The sequence below is a fragment of the Halichoerus grypus genome, chromosome 1 (genome assembly GCF_964656455.1).
Source record: "Halichoerus grypus chromosome 1, mHalGry1.hap1.1, whole genome shotgun sequence".
NCBI lineage: Eukaryota > Metazoa > Chordata > Mammalia > Carnivora > Phocidae > Halichoerus > Halichoerus grypus.
In genome coordinates, this window is record NC_135712.1 from 190,553,291 (window position 1) to 190,565,464 (window position 12,174).

The following is a 12,174-nucleotide window of genomic DNA, read 5'->3' on the forward strand; positions in this document are numbered from 1 at the left end:
TTATGGTTTTTTGCAACTTTTAATGAGTTTCCATTGCAAGGTGCATGGGGAAATCCTTTTTTTTATAGTATCTTTGCTTCTGAGCGTGGTGAAACTATTAGTAATACCAAACATAAATCTACCACAAATCGCTTTATGCATAAATAGTACATTTGACGCCAACATTTTAACTGTTGCTGTAGACATCTTTGTCCCTTTCACCCTGAATAACATTAAGATATAAAAACTAAAATAGACGTTTGCCTTCAGCATCTAGCACTGCCCCCATCCCAGCTGTCAATTCTTCTACAGTATTAATTGGCTAATCTGATAAATTAATTCATACCATTTCATTAATGGGATAGCCCATCCCCTTCCCATATGCACAGCACCATCTTTCTTACCTAAACCAAAAGAATTCCTTTAATGGTGGAAATTTCAGGGCAGGTGGGAAATGTTAGTCCCTTCCCTGGAAAACTTTGAGAAAAGTTTTATGAGGGAAACTGTCCTTTAAACATCATGACATGAGGAACTTAGTGTTTTTGTCTATATGAAGGATAAGCCTTGACAAGAAGCAATAGAGCTTCATGGGAAAATGAGGAATACTATTTCTGAATATTTTAGTTTGTTATCACTTGGTGTGCTTTCTTTTGCTACTAGCTACTCTACTTCTGACTTCCTTCATCGTTTATTATTCAAACATGTACTAATTACCAACTACATGAAATTGAAAATAAATGTATCACGCATTACCCAAGCTCTGAGTGGCATGGCTATCTGGTCACTCCTGTGCCATGACCATCCAAATGACTAGTAGCATAGGGCTAGAGTCTATACTAGGACCATCTCGTTGCTAACACCTGTCCTGGCCCACCTTTAGTTGGAGCCTGCTAAGAGTGGCAGCCAGAGAGAAGGGCAGAAACCTTGCCATATTATACAAGCTTAGGGGTTTATTGTTAGAGGCAGTAACAATATACAAACTATGAAATAGAAAACATGACCAACAAAAATGACGGGTTATGTTTAAACAAGTTTAAACAAGAATTTATGGTGATCAAATTCATTTGTTTGGGACTTTTTTGGTAATTTTTTTCCTTAGGATCACTTCTCCCGTTTATTAATTGTGTAAGTCAATGGGAAATCGGCTTAGATATTTAAAATGTTTATTTACATATAGTCTTTGAAGAAAAATCAGTTTAGTTAATTAAGCATCCTTACTATTAGTTGTGTTATTTTAGAATTTTATATCTTTAGAGTAGCATAATTATACTTAAGGAAACCAATGTCATGTCATAAATAATGGTGGACTAATGAGGATAATTACATTACTTACTGTGCTTGAAGTTTGTAACTTGTAGTTAAAATACTTCTTTTAATGGTCAACCATTGAGTATTTTTAAAGGGAAATTAGATATATTCAGTAGCGTGTAATCTAAGAAAAATCAAATCATGTTATCATGATAGCTAGAGGAAAAGTACACATACAGTAGTAAAAGCTAATTAAAATAAGCTTTCAGTGATACATTGATTTTGTAATTTAAGTTCCTAATCCTTAATTCACATCTGAGATCTTCATTAGTGTGAGAGCCTCAAAAGTATGAGTATTCTTTTTTTTGCATATGCTCTTGTCTTAGTCTTTGCTTTACTATATATTTTATTCCCTAGGCAGCCATGTATACTAATATTCCTGATACTCAATTAATTTTTAGTTTGTACTTCTTATTTGAAAAGCACACTATAGAAATATATAGCTATAAAATCAAGACTACCATGTAAAATGAATTATTCTAGGAAAGCTATTAAAACAGAGTGCCTTTCCCACTATTACAGCATCTGAAAGAAAAAAAAGCCTCCTTTTATTATCATCTCTATTTTGTATTTTATGCCATTATTCCCAATGTGGCTTTGAGTATACGCCTGGTTTACAACTTGAAATAGTTAGCTTTATATTAATATTTTATTACTCCCCTAATTTAATTTTTCATCTAGAAATACTGTCATTTTTTTTCCAAAACTCTGGCTGTGTATCACATATTAAAGTAGATATTTGCAAGGCCAGGTAATTTGTCCTGTATTACAATCCAAATTGGAACATTAAGCCAAAAAATTATCCATAGTTGGACATGAATTATGTGGACTGACTACTTAGAGCATTCAAATTAGCTAGGAAGCTTCCAGATCTTCTCCCCATCTAACTCTGTGGAGGGCTGCAGAGGACAAATTTACCAACAATGGAGTAAAAAGACCCTTTTAGTCCTCCTCAGTTTTCCTCGTATTGTTGCTTTGAAGGTTTGTTTGTTTGTTTGTTTGTTTGTTTGGCACTCAGCAGTTAAGCTGTTTCATTGCATTTTTTTTCCCTCATAGTTTATATTTCTAGGTTAGTCTATAAACCACTCACCCCATATACTTGACTAGTGAATTTGAATTACTTTCTCACACACATGTACATACACACAATAGAAAGAATATTTACTCCTCTTGAGGCTACTTATATTTCTCTGTAGCCTTTAAAAAATTTTAAATGTCAATGTCTGTGTTGGGAAAAAAATGGAAGGACTCTTATTTTGAATATATTGCCTTGCATTTTTGTTCCTGTATATTATGAATTACAACATAACATACTCTAAACCTACCAGGCAAATTTAATATTTATTCTGTGTGCGAAATTTTTTAAGGCTGGTCACAGCTCTGTGTCTTTATTACTATCTTGTGAAGCTCTGTTCCTCTCTGCAAAAGTCAGAGGCCCCTTGGTTCTTGTGACTTGGCTCTTCATTTTGATAGGCAGGGAAAGAAGATTTTTAAAACTCTTGTCTGCTTAGAATATCATTCTACCACTTCTGCTAGTAGATAAACATCTTGTGGATAAATATTTGGTTGTGGATAGGAGTTTCTGCAAGAAATCTTTAAAGTGTTATCAGCTAAAAGAGCATGAAGTTTTAACTTAAAGAAGAATATGTTTCTGTCTTAAACAATTAAAAGAGTCTCATCATTTTCCCCAATAGTTTGCATACCCCATAGAGTCCTTCTAACTTCTGCTATTTGTCTGTGAAGCATCACTGGCTACCGGTAAAGATATTTACAAAAGATAGGAGAAAAGATGGTGGAGGAGTAAGGGACCCTATTCCAGCCAGTCCCCGGAATTGAGCTAGATATCTACCAGACCACTCTGAACACACACGAAATCAGCCTGAGATGTAAGAAGAGAGATCTGGATCTCTACAAACAGAAAATCACAGGCAGTTGGTTTCGAGGTATGAAACAGGGGGCCGTGAGTCTGCAGGCACGTATCTGAAGATAAATGGAAGGGGAAGGGAGCTACCATAAGCGCTAGTGCCAGGAAGATGAAACAACACAGGAGTGCAAAAGCCTTTCGCGTTGGGGACATGGGGCACAGAGTTGCAGACCAGTAGCGGTGGGGAAAGGACTTTAGGGCAGCCCCCCAGACTGAAACCTGGAGTGGCAGGGCCACACGTGTGAACTGGGGGCGGCTGGTGGTTATAGAAGCACAAAGGGCAAAGACGTGCCCCGACCTGGAGGTGAGGACTGGGAGCCTTGCTGAGGGGCGCACAACCCAGGACACTGCAGTTTATAGCAGCACAGATAGAAACGGTGATAGTGTGGCCTGGAGAGCTCACTGAAGAACAGACCGTGATCTCTCTGCTCTGAGGCAGAGGGTTGGAAATGATCTCTTCTGCTCTGACTCTTGGAAGAGACGCAGAAAGCCTCCAGGGAAAGCCGCCAGAGAACAAAAGCCCCAGAAAAACAGTTTTCACTGAGCCCATCTCCCCCCACAGGGGACAGGGCAACTCTGCCCAAATAGGGTTGCCTGAGTAACAGCGCAGCAAGCCCCTCCCCAAGAAGACAGGCTGGGAGAACAAGAGGCCAACAACCCTAAGGTCCCTAGAAAACAGGTGCATCTTGCTTGGGTTGTGGTCAGTAATTTGGACTCTGTACATTCCCTTAACCACCCCTCAAAAGAATGACTAGGAGGAGGAACCCCCAAAATAGGAAAGACTCAGAGACTGTGATGTCTGCCACAGATTTACAAATGGATACAGATATAACCAAGATGTCGGAAACGGAATTCAGGGTAGCAATTGTTAAGACAATAGCTAGAATGGAGAAATCGATTAATGGCAACACAGAAGGGCCGAAATGAAAGCTGTACTGGCAGAATTTAAAAATGCTATCAATGAAATCCAATCTAATCTAGATAATCTAACAGCTAGGGTGAGCGAGGCAGAAGAATGAATTAGTGATCTAGAAGACCAAATGATAGAAAAGAAGGAAAAAGAGGAGGCCAGGGAAAAACAAATCAAAACCGTGAAAATAGAATCAGAGAAATAAGTGACACCATGAAACGTTCAGAATTATTGGGATCCCTGATGGGGCGGAGAGAGAGAGAGGACTAGAAGATATATTTGAGCAAATTGTAGCTGAGAACTTCCCTAATCTGGGGAATGAAACAAACATTCGAGTCCTAGAGGCAGAGAGGACCCCTCCCAAGATCAAGGAAAACAGGCCAACACCCCGGCATGTAATAGTAAAACTTGAAAATCTTAGAACCAAGGAAACCATCTTAAGGGCAGTTAGAGGGAAGAGATTCCTTGCGTACAGAGGGAGGAACATCAGAATAACGTCAGACCTATCCACAGAGACCTGGCACCCAGAAAGGGCTAGAAAGACATATTCAGGGTACTAAATGAGAAGAACATGCAGCCAAGAATACTTTATCCGGCAAGGCTGTCATTTAGAATGGATGGAGTGATGCGGGTCTTCCACGACCGGCAGAAACTGAAAGAATATGTGCCCACTAAGCCGGCCCTGCAAGAAATATTAAGGGGGGTTCTATAAAAGGAGAAAGACCCCGGGCGCCTGGGTGGCTCAGTCGTTAAGTGTCTGCCTTCGGCTCAGGTCATGATTCCAGGTCCTGGGATCGAGCCCCGCATCGGGCTCCCTGCTCAGCGGGAGACCTGCTTCTCCCTCTCCCGCTCCCCCTGCCTGTGTTCCCTCTCTCGCTGTGTCTCTGTCAAATAAATAAATAAAATCTTTAAAAAAAATAAAAAAAAAAAAAAAGGAGAAAGACCCCAAGAGTGATATACAACAGAAATTTACAGGGACAATCTATAGAAACAAGGATTTCACAGACAACATGATGACAATAAATTCATATCTTTCAATAATCACTCTCAACCTGAATGGCCTAAACGCTCCCATAAAATGGCACAGGGTTGCAGATTGGATAAAAAGACAGGACCCATCCATATGCTGTCTACAAGAGACTCATTGTGAACCTAAAGATATATCCAGACTGAAAGTGAAGGGATGGAGATCCATCTTCCATGCCAGCAGACCTCAAAAGAAAGCTGGGGTAGCAATTCTTATATCAGACAAATTAGATTTTAAACTAAAGTCTGTAATAAGAGACACAGAAGGACACTATATCATTCTTAAAGGGTCTATCCAAAAAGAAGATCTAACAATTGTAAATATCTATGCCCCCATCATGGGAGCAGCCATCTACATAAGACAACTGTTAACCAAAATAAAGAGTCATATTGATAACAATACATTAATTGTAGGAGACCTCAATACTCCACTCTCAGCAATAGACAGATCATCTAAGCAGAAAATCAACAAAGAAACAAGAGCTTTGAATGACACACGGGACCAGATGGACCTCATAGATATATACAGAGAATTCCACCCTAAAACAACTGAATACTCATTCTTCTCGAGCGCACATGGAACTTTCTCCAGAATAGACCACATACTGGGTCACAAATCAGGTCTCAACTGATAGCAAAAGATTGAGATTATTCCCTGCATATTCACAGACCATAATGCTTTTAAAATTCAATCACAGGAAAATATTCAGAAGAAATTCAAACACTTGGAAGCTAAAGACCACTCTGCTCAGTAATGTTTGGGTCAACCAAGAAATCAAAGAAGAACTTAAACAATTCATGGAAACCAGTGAGAACAAAAACACATCAGTCCAAAACCTATGGGATACTGCAAAGGCGGTCCTAAGGGGGATACATAGCCATCCAAGCCTCACTCAAAAAAATAGAAAAATCCCGAATTCATCAACTAACTTTAAACCTTAAGAACTAGAGGAAAAGCAACAAACGATGCCTAAGCCACGCATTAGAAGAGAAATAATTAAGATTAAAGCAGAGATCAATGAATTAGAAACCAGAAACACAGTAGATCAGATCAACAAAACTAGAAGCTGGTTCTCTGAAAGAATTAATAAGATCAATAAACCACTGGCCAGACTTATCCAAAAGAAAAGAGAAAGGACCCAAATTAATAAAATTATGAATGAAAGGGGAGAGATCACAACTAACACCAAAGAAATAGAAACAATTATTAGAAATTATTATCAACAACTATATGCCAATAAATTAAGCAACCTGGAAGAAATGGAGGCCTTCCTGGAAACCTATAAACTGCCAAGACTGAAACAGGAAGAAATTGACAACCTAACTAGTAACAAGACTGAAGCAGTGATCAAAAACCTCCCAAAAAACAAGAGTCCAGGGCCTGATGGATTCCCTGGGGAATTCTACCAAACATTCAAAGAAGAAATAATACCTATTCTCCTGAAGCTATATCAAAAAATAGAAACAGAAGGAAAGCTTCCAGACTCATTCTATGAGGCCAGCATTACTTTAATCCCCAAACCAGGCAAAGACCCCATAAAAAGGGAGAATTTCAGACTGATAACCCTGATGAATATGGATTCCAAAATTCTCAACAAAATCCTAGCTAAAAGGATCATCCACCACAACCAAGTGGGATTTATCCCTGGGATACAAGTGCGGTTCAACATTCGCAAATCAATCAATATGATAGAACACATTAATAAGAGGAGAGAGAAGAACCATATGGTCCTCTTAATTGATGCAGAAAAAGGATTTGACAAAATACAGCATCCTTTCCTGATTAAAACTCTTCAGAGTATAGGGATAGAGGGAACATTCCTCAAGTTCATAAAATCCATCTATGAAAAACCCACAGCGAACATCTCCTCAATGGGGAAAAGATGAGAGCCTTTCGCTTAAGATCAGGAACAAGTCAAGGATGCCCACTCTCACCACTATTGTTCAACATAGTACTAGAAGTCCTGGCAACAGCAGTCAGACAACAAAAAGAAATAAAAGGGATTCAAATTGGCAAAGAAGTCAAACTCTCTCTCTTCACAGATGACATGATACTTTATGTGGAAAACCCAAAAGACTCCACCCCCAAATTACTAGAACTCATCCAGCAATTCAGTAATGTGGAGGATACAAAATCAATGCACAGAAATCAGTTGCTTTCCTATACACTAACAATGCAACTGTAGAGAGAGAAATTAGAGAAACGATTCCATTTACAATAGCACCAAAAACCATAAGATACCTCGGAATAAACCTAACCAAAGAGGTAAAGGATCTATACTCTAGGAACTACAGAACACTCATGAAAGAAATTGAAGAAGACACAAAAAGATGGTAAAACATTCCATGCTCATGGATCGGAAGAATAAACATTGTTAAAATGTCTATGCTACCCAGAGCAATCTATACCTTCAATGCCATCCCAATCAAAGTTCCAATGACATTTTTCAAAGTGCTGGAACAGACAACCCTAAAATTTGTATTGAATCAGAAATGACCCCGAATAGCCAAGGAAATGTTAAAAAAGAAAAACAAAGCTGGGGACATCATGTTATATTACAAAGCAGTGATCACCAAGACAGCATGGTACTGGCACAAAAACAGACATATAGACCAATGGAACAGAATAGAGAGCCCAGATATGGACCCTCAACTCTATGGCCAAATAATCTTTGACAAAGCAGGAAAAAATATGCAATGGAGAAAAGACAGTCTCTTCAATAAATGGTGCTGGGAAAATTGGACAGCTATATACAGAAGAATGAAACTCGACCATTCTCTAACACCATACACAAAGATAAACTCGAAATGAATGAAAGACCTCAATATGAGACAGGAATCCATCAAAATCCTAGAGGAGAACATAGGCAGTAACCCCTTCGACATCGGCCACAGCAAATTCTTTCAAGATACATCTCCAAAAGCTAGTGAAACAAAAGCAAAAATGAACTTCTGGGACTTCATCAAGATAAAAAGCTTCTGCACAGCAAAGGAAACAGTCAACAAAACAAAGAGGCAACCCATAGAATGGGAGAAGATATTTGCAAATGACACTACAGACAAAGTGCTGATTTCCAAGCTCTGTAAAGAACTTATCAAACTCAACACCCAAAAAACAAATAATCAAGTCAATAAATGGGCAGAAGACATGAACAGACACTTCTCAAAAGAAGACATGCAAATGGCTAACAGACACATGAAAAAGTGTTCATCATCATTAGCCATCAGGGAAATTCAAATCAAAACCACATTGAGATACCACCTTACATCAGTTAGAATGGCAAAAATGACAAGGCAAGAAACAAATGTTGGAGAGGTTGTGGAGAAAGGGGAACCCTCTTCCACTGTTGGTGGGAATGCAAGTTGGTACAGCCACTTCGGAAAACAGTATGGAGGTGCCTCAAAAAATTAAAAATAGAGCTACTCTATGACCCAGGAATTGCACTACTGGGTATTTACCCCAAAGACATGGATGTAGTGAAAAGAAGCGCATATGCACCCTAATGTTCATAGCAGCAATAGCCAAACTGTGGAAAGAGCCGAGATGCCCTTCAACAGATGAATGGATAAAGAAGATGTGGTCCATATATACAATGGAATATTACTCAGCCATCAGAAAGGATGAATACCCAACTTTTACATCAACATGGATGGGACTGGAGGAGATTATGCTAAGTGAAATAAGTCAAGCAGAGAAGGTCAATTATCATATGGTTTCCCTTATTTGTGTAACATAAGGAATAGCATGGAGGACATTAGGAGAAGGAAGGGAAAAATGAAGGAGGGGGGAATCGGAGGGGGAGACGAACCATGAGAGACTCTGGACTCCGAGAAACAAACTGAGGGTTTTAGAGGGGAGGGGGGTGGGGGGATAGGTTAGCCCCGTGATGGGTATTAAGGAGGGCACATACTGCATGGAACACTGGGTATTATATGAAAACAGTGAGTCATGGATCACTACATCAGAAATTAATGATGTATTATATGGTGACTAACATAACATAATAAAATAAAATAAATTTTTTTAAAAAAAGGTATTTACAAAAATAATTTGTCCAACTCCTTTGAATATTAAGCCTGCTGCAGGTTAGTTACTTGTTAGAAGCAGTTACATCTTCCTTTTATTTTACTTCTTTATAAACTAGTAAAATGCATTATTAGATACCACTATCTCTTTGCCACCCAGAGAGAACTGTATTACTTTAATAGTCTCCTATAAAATTCAAGAGGTGGAAATAGAAATACTTCTTGGGGATGGTTGTTAGGGAAGCCATTTAAGATACATTTGAGTGGCCAATCTTGTCCTCAAAGAAGAAATGATTTTTTTCATTCTGTTATGACCAATATCTTTAGCTACATCTATGCAAATAATTGTGCTTTTAGTTGACAGTGGAAGTATATACCTCTATCATCTGTATTGTCTGCCAGTGCCCATGTCCAGCTAAAGGATGCTGTCACTGCATGCATTTAGGCACTAAAACATTGGACAAAAGTAAAGACTCCTGCTGACTCAATCTCAATTACAGATTCAAAACTGCCATCAAAAGTGTGTTTGGAATATTGCAGACATGTTTTTGTTTTTGTTTTTTTTTAGAGAACTTTTAAGAATGTTCTACAAGACTTCTTTTCACAGTGGACTGAATTAAAAAATCAATTGAAATATAAATAAATATGATCATCCACTTTTACAAAGGCTAAAACAGAGCTCTAGCCTGACTCGCTCAACATTAAAGTTGCAATACAAAGAGTCTGGGTCCCATCTGCTCCAAGTAGGTGGCCCTCAAGAGTCATTAAAATTATCTTTTTAGAATTACAGCTCAGCAAGAGCAATCCGTTTTGTGCATCCAGAAATTATTGTCCAAATGCCCATCTGCATGTCCTTTTAAGAAACGTAGTTCAACAGAGGAAGTGCTGGTTCCTTGGGGAAATCATTCTCATCCTCAGCGTACATATGCTATGCTACAGTTAATCAGGCAAACTCTATTGATGTTCCCGGCACTGGGGCGTGATTGAATATTTAACAAACAAATGCCTCTGAGCCCAGAAGACAAACGGTTCAAGAGATTTGGGACTTTTAAAAAAATATATTAAGTTAAATCAAAAGCATTTTGTATTTGTTCTTCTGAGAAACAGATGAACAGACGATCGGAACATGAAAATGGCATGACAATTTCTTTACCCACTCTGACAAATTATATTCAATTTCTGTACAGGTTTTCAGTAGCTAAATGATAAACCAAAGGGGAAAACGTGGTTGTTTTTCAATCAGGTCATAGTAAGTTAAGTTTTAATGCATATAACAAATGCATATGTTATATAAGAAAAAATTAAGCTAAGAGCATGTCGAGCCCAAAGGTGTTACATATGTGAAATCAATCAACATCATCTATACATATGTCATTTATTTTAGTAAGTCAAAAGTGTTGCTAAAGAAAGGAATAGAGTTTTGCCAGTGTACCACCACTCCTATAAAATACAATACTAGGTTTTAGTCTCTATTTCCTCTCAAAAAGAGAAGCCGATCCAACTTAAGTCAAAATATTGGTCTCTTATATCTCTTGCCTTTCTCGTTTATCCTAATTCCCCTTTCAGAATCTGGGATAAACCAGAATTGGTTCTGGGGCAGCCAAAGTAAGCAAGCCTTTTATACTCTGTCCAGATTCTCCAGTTATTTATCTTTTCCATATATTTAAAGTAGCATAGCAAACATATTATCGTAGAAATGCAGTACAACCAAGAGAATGCTCACCAGGGAACACAGCTAAATCTGTCCTCCTCGGCCCATCTCCAAACCAGGGTATATCTTAGGAAAAATGTGAGATGAATGTCCATATACATCTCATTAATATTTCTGTGTGTATAATCACTGTTCATGCCAAGCAAAAAGAAATAATTTTACACCTGAGTAAACTACTGGAAGGAAGAAAAGGCTGTACTCTGACCCACCCAGAGGTGCAAAAAATAGACTTCTTATAAAATAATGTGATTTTTAAGGTGTTTATAAAGTGATGTAGCCAACATCTGGCTTTATAGGCATCCCTCTAATAGTGCATCTGAAACTTTTGAAATATTTGCTACCTTCTCCCTTATGAAATTGTTACTTTTGTAGGTGTCTATCTCTCTGCTTTATGCCTTTTTTGCCTTTAAGACTTTGTGCCTCTCGAGGGCAATGCCCATTTTCTTCTTATCTGTGTACCTTCTGTAGTGCCTAGAAAATGCCTTACACCTAGCAGGAGCTTAGTAAATATTTACTGAACTCATTTTTATTGCAAAAGCTCCCAATTTCTGCCTATGTCATATACAAAATGGAATCCCAGAGGGATCCAAAGCTTCTGGCCCAAATATGCATAATTATACCTTTTCTGCTTAACCAACCTATTTTTAGGGCATATCTGCTTTAAATACATAGCACATGTTTATTTTTTATTATGAAAATATGATGGAAATGAATGAATAGAGGGTCTTTTGGTCACCGAAAACCCACTGCCCATTGTATATAACCAGTATAGAAAATTAGAGTTTTTTTGAAAGCTGGAGAAGAGATAACACCATCTAGCAACCAGACTGAATTAACAAGAAATCTATCCTATTTCCCCCAGTACCTTCTCAGAAGTGGGGTTTGGGGGATGTTTGCTATATTTCCTGTTTACTTTCTCTTGACAAGTCTACACTTTTGTTCTCGTTTCGTCTCTGTGAAACAAAAATTGCAAGAGCCCCCACTCCATTCCTTAGTAATTTAGGACAGTAGGCATTTTTCAAGTCTCTGTTATTCTTTCCAGTTTTCTGCCTGAAGACAGGGTTCTTCAACCATGTGAATAGCCTAAGGGTTCTCAGAATGGCGGTGAAGGATGAGCTCATTCAGTAAGTGGTGTACAGCAGAGAGTTGCCCAGTGCCTGCAGTTGAGGCCAATGCAGTACTGTTTCAAGGGCGGAAATATCCCAACCTTCTTACTTTTTCACTTGAGACATAAAGTAATACATGGATCGACATCCAGTCACCATCTTTTCTTTATCTGGGGCTCTGGAA

At 38.3% G+C, this 12,174-nt stretch overlaps 1 protein-coding gene across 12 annotated transcripts in view; it reads left to right on the forward strand.

Annotated features, from left to right (window-relative positions):
- Positions 1 to 12,174, forward strand: part of CFAP20DC (CFAP20 domain containing) — a 255,701-nt gene that overhangs the window by 164,355 nt on the left and 79,172 nt on the right. The gene's annotated exons all lie outside the window — the stretch shown is intronic.